Source organism: Nannospalax galili, unplaced genomic scaffold (genome assembly GCF_000622305.1).
Source record: "Nannospalax galili isolate Female #2095 unplaced genomic scaffold, S.galili_v1.0 scaffold17, whole genome shotgun sequence".
NCBI lineage: Eukaryota > Metazoa > Chordata > Mammalia > Rodentia > Spalacidae > Nannospalax > Nannospalax galili.
The window spans coordinates 6,178,291-6,184,199 of record NW_008342276.1 but is presented as its reverse complement, the minus strand read 5'-3'; positions in this window follow the sequence as shown (position 1 = coordinate 6,184,199).

The following is a 5,909-nucleotide window of genomic DNA, read 5'->3' as shown; positions in this document are numbered from 1 at the left end:
AGAACTATAAGAGCTACTCTTTAGGGAGGAGGTTTCCAGGTCAGTTCCAGTCACATTGCTACAAGTCCTGTGTCTTAAATATGTCTTATCTTCACCAATATGATATTACCTTCAAGTTCTGTGAGGGGATCAAATCCTGTGTCTGTCACATCCCAAGACAAATGTAATTTCTTACTGTATGCTAAATATGGACCTTGTATTTATAGACAAGTATACCATTCAACACTAATCAAAGACACTTCTTTCTTCTACAGAAGGAGGATATTACAGAGTTCCACATCTGGCCACACACAGAGAATATGTGTCTGAGAGTTGCCCAACCATAAGTGACACATCTACAATGGTTATACCTAAGGCTCATGGAACGCAGTGGAACAGGGGATACAGAACATACTAGTACTCACTGAACTCTCACCAGTGAAGCTTTCTCATGCAAAAGAGTGTGATGCACACATAAGGCCACACCTGGTGAAGGTGTAGAAAATAACAGACTGCAGGATAGTGTCCCTGGATAGGACTCCTATATTGAACCTCTTCCACCTATGTCTCAGGGATTATTGCAGAAAAGGGGTGGAAAGATTGTAAGTGCCAGGACAGGTACATGATTATGACGAAACAGTCTTCCAGGCTTCTGGGAATTTGCTCATATGAACTTTCAGCAATGGCAACAGAATACACAACTGTGACAGAAGCACTGACCCAAGCAACTTATAGAAGGAAGAGTTTATTTAAGCTTATGGTTCCAGGGGAATTACAGTCTGTCATAGCAGGGAGGCATGGTGGCTGGAGGTGGCTGGAACAGAAGCAGCAGAAACTAAGTTCTCACATAGGCACAGGAAGCAAGAGAGCAAGTAGAGATCCAGCAAGGCTTAAGAACTCTCTAAGCCCACCCCCAGTGACCTGCTTCCCCCAGGATAGCCACACCTTCTAAAACCTCCCAAAACAGCACCATCATCTGGGGACAAAAATGTCCAAATACCTGGAGCCTATGGGGGACATTTTCATTCAAACCACCACCATCAGGCAGTTATTTTAACTAAATATCAATTTATTTGCTCGAAGAGCTTTATCTAACTACAGCACAAATCACTTCACTAAGCAGGACTTCAGTTTGCTCGCCCTACATAAACTCAGGGATGATGTCACAAAAAATAGGAGGCGTTCCTAGTCATAAAACAAACTAGATAAAATGCCTGAAAACCTAATGGAGAAGAAAAGTGATCAGTGTGAAAAAACAGAAAAGTGATTGTTCTAAAACAACTCCATTTCCAGCTGTCACTATACTTCTGCTGAGCTGGATAGAGTTCTCTCAGCCAAATTCTGCTCCAGTTGACTAATCAGAATTGTCCCTCAGAGAGAGAAAAGGACAGACATGCCAACAAAGCTTCCACAGAAGCAACAATTCCAGCCCCACCTCTCAGTCCTCTTAGAAATCAAGAGTGTTTCCAAAACAGAGAAAACCTACTGCAAGGATTTGGTAGACTGATCATTTGAATTACAGTATCTTAATTAATGTTCCCAACAAACCTGTGTGATCAGCCTGAGGATCTAGAAGAGAGAAATAAGTGTCAGAGAGACTGAATAACATACCCAGGGCCCCACAGCCACCAAGTAGTTGAGGTCAGCCAATTCTAAAGTGACCCTTTCCTCCTTAGTCACTGCAGAGTTGTAAAGAACCACACTTGATCTCAGGCCGTGTGATCTGACTTTAGCCCTGACCCTGCTTCTGCTCAGTGTCTTATACTGCTCAGTAGACAGAGAGGATTAGAAAGTAAATGTTGGGGCTGGAGGGATGGCTCAGTTCTTAAGGGCATTATCTGATCTTGCAGAGGACTCAGGTTCAGTTCCCAGCACCCACATGGTGGCTAACAACCATCCATAACAATAATTCCAGGGGATCCAACGCCCTTTTCTGACCTCCACAAGGATTGTACAACACAGGTGCACTTATATACATCCAGGCAATACACTCATACACATAAAATAAAAATAATAAATAAAATATTTTTAAAAGAAGGTGAATATTGGATAAATATGACTCCTCTACCCTGGCAGATTCAGCCCCTAAAGTCAACAGCTGTTCTCACCTTTGCCCATGGCTATTGGGCAGGCTCTGGCCCACACTCAAAATGGAGAAATTGATCTTAGTTCTACTACAGTGTCTGTCTCTGTCATGTAGTATTTAAACTCTATGGGCTCTTTGTTTTTTTCTAAGATGTATTTATTATTTATGTATATTTACATGTGCATGCATGCGTTTATGTGTACCATGTGCATGCAGGAGTTGGAGCCCCTGGAACTGGAGTTGCAGGTTTTTGTAAGCCACCTGATGTCGGGGGTTGGGAGCTGAACCCGGGTCCTCTGAAAGAGCAGCATGAGCTCCTATTCTCTGAGCCATTCCAACCCCTGCTGTTTGTTTTATTCTGAGCATCCTTCCAAATCCAACCGAAGCCTAGGAGTTATCTGCATATAGTGAACTTAAAGTTGATCTATGTCTAAGACACACTTTCTCCTGACTGGAAAAAAATCCCTGATTTGTTCCTCATTTTCACATTTCTGCAATAAATCCAAGGCTTGGTTTCCCATATTCACACATCTTACATTCAGTCCTCAGACACTAGACCCACATTTCTAGAATCTAGATGAGTTTTAGGCACCAATACATGGGAAAATATAATAGATTCTCTTAATAAATCTTCTGTTTATCTTCTTGTGATTCTGATTGTGTTTGTTTTATCAGACTCTCTCCTCTCCCTTAAAAAGAAAAATTATATGCCTCATTGCACAGACTCTAACCTCTAGTAATAGAAGGCAGAATTACAGTGTGGTAGCAGGCTGTCTAAGAATGTAAGCTACTACACTACAAATATAGAGTGTTTGACTAGACAGGCCCTGAGTGAGCCCCATCTCTGAAAAAAAATTAAACATATACAAAAAGAGCGAACTATAAATCCCCAGGTCCTATTTTGCCTTATCTGTCTGGCTAGCAATGAAACTAGGGCTCACTTATTTTATCTGCCTTGTTTGTGCCCCTCATAATGTAGGGGGTTGATGAGATGCTAAACTCAAGCAGGCTGCCTTCCTCATCATGTATGGTAAGCACTATTTCCACGTTATATGAAGACACTGTTCACTTTTGCAGCAACTAATGATCTGAAATGGCAAATTAGAGAAATTGCAAAGATTATTTCAACATGCTTAGATACCCCTAGTGATATAACTCATTTCTAGTTCTCTCTCTCTCTCTCTTCTCTTCTCTTCCTCCTCCTCCTCCTCCTCCTCCTCCTCCTCCTCTTCCTCCTCCTTTAAGGTTGTCATTTATTCTTTCCTTTCCTTGACAGCCCAAACTAGATTCAAACTGGATGCTCTTTTCTTATAGTCCATTAACTATGAGTAATTTTGAGGTGAAAAATGGAATTTAGGTTAAAAATAAGAGGAAAGAAGCTATCATTTATTAAACTTCTTTATGTGTTAGAAACAGATAACTGCTTTGCCTGTTTTCATTCACAAAGAAATACCAGAAAATCCCTCATTGCCCATCTCCATCTTTAATAGCACTCAATAGAATGCTAACTTTACTTCATCTATCTTCTGTAGTTTTGATAAACATGTCCCAGATATCTTACCTTTTCAGCTCTAATTGCTCTATTTTCTGTTTTTAGTAGACAAGAGTTTATTACCACAATTTTTCATACATTACAAAATTAATAATCATTGCATAAATCTAATATATAAGCCAACATTTAAATCTACCTAATTGCCTCAAAAATTCATGTTTACAGTTGGTTTGATCAGTATCCAATGAGCTTCATTGGTGCTGGTCTCATAAGTCTCTTGAGATATGTAACAATTCACTTTTTCCCACATCCATACAAGTGTTTTATGCTAAGTGCTGAAAACAAGATGGAACATTTAACCTATAGAATGCTTCTGACTATAGATTTGCTAATGATCTGCTATCATTTAAATTAATCTTTTGTTCCCATCTACTGTTAATACAACATGGAGTTAGAGCAAAGCATTGATTCTCTGTGTATAAAGACTGTCCATCACAGGAATCGCCTCTTTTACCTGCACTTCATCTCTGGACTCCCATGATTCTTAGCTGTTCACACATACTGACATAAGGACTGATCAGTAGGTTTGGGTACTGTCTGTCTGATCTCTCCATTGTCAGTTTTCCTAGAAGCCTTCACTTAATAGTGCGATAGTCATTAATGATCACTTTCTAGATCCATCTTTCACTAGTGTTAGAAAAGTGGAGACATTCTAATTCTGTCGTTCCTCTGGAATTTATTAGCAAGGAGAATAACAAGGAAGAGTTTCTCCTCTCAATCGTTCAATGATCTGAAACCAAAAGGTAAACAAATAAATAAGAGGGAAGAGAAATACTTCGTTCTTTCCATTTATCTTTGTTTTCAGAATGTTGAGCAGCAGTGTCCTGATGAACTTGCAGATTTTGCAGATCTGTTATATTTTGTTTTATTATCACCACTTTAGCCAGTAGGAGTTCCTTGAGATCAGCTCATGTATTTTTGCATTTGATCATAACAAGATGTCTCAGACTCATCTCAAATATTTCCTGCCCCAATTCCAGAATCTGCCTTTTTTCCAAGGAGCCTGATTCTTTTCAGATGGAAATGAAGCTTAGCTATTGCATTCCCAGTACTCAGAGTGGACATGTCTCACATGATGGATATACCTCTTGGCCTGTTTAGTAGACATAATGAGAAAAACTGTAGTTTTTAGAAAGAGAAAAACAAGTCATAAATTCATGAAAATATTACTCAGGAAAAATAAAGATTATGTGATGGTACACGACTTTAATCCCAGCACTGGGGAGGCAGAGGCAGGCAGAGGCAGGCAGATTTCTGTGAGAGCAAGGTCATCTGGTCTGTATAGTAAGTTCCAGTCCAGGGGCTAGGTGGAGTCCATCTAAAAAAATACTACAGATTTTTCAACTCCTATTCTCTTACTTTTTGCCTTGTACTTTTTCCAAACATCTTATCCTCTAAAGATACTAATTTAATCACTTAATTTTTTATCCTACTCTAAACACAATACAGTTTATAATAATGTAATTATTGTCACTGGTAACTAACCAATAGAGCTCAATCTAAGAAGTCCTAAAACTTTTTTATGTTCTTAAGATCAAGATAGAGGTATATTACGGCTTGAAATATTTGTATTTTAAAGTCATTTGACATAGTTCCAGAGACTTTTACATAGTTGACATCTAGTAATGTTCCTTTTTCAGTTTAAGTTTTTAGAAGTTATGTTTGGGCATGCTGGGTGTTTTTTTTTCTTTTTCTTTGACTTTAAGTTTGGATTTTTTCAGTTGTGTATGATCCTTACATGATTCTAAAGATAGAAGAACAAGAAAAGGAACTAGAGAAATGGCTCAGCAGTTCTCTTCGAGAACCTGAGCTGGGTTTCAGCACACACACACTGGGCAACTCACAACTGCCTGTAAATTCCAATTCTAGGGGATCTCATGCTATCTGCTGGCCTCCATGGGCACTGAAACACATGCACAGACAGACACTGACATACACACACACACACACACACACACACACACACAATAAATAAATAAATAAATAAAATCATCTCTTTGAAGAATGCTATTATTATTTTTATTTTATGTATGAGCATATTTCTTGAAGATATGTAAGTACACCTGTGTAGTGCAATGCCCTCGGAAGTCAGAAGAGGGTGTTGGATTCCCCAGTGTACTGGAGTTATAGAGGGTTGTTAGTAGCCAACTCGGTGCTGAGAATTGAACCCAGGTCCTCTGCAAGAGCAGTCGGTGCTCTTAACTTCTGAGCCAGTCTCTCCAGCACCTAAAATCAATCTTTAAAAAAAAAATAAGGTAAGTAGAGATGTTCAGCTCTTTCATAAGTCAAATT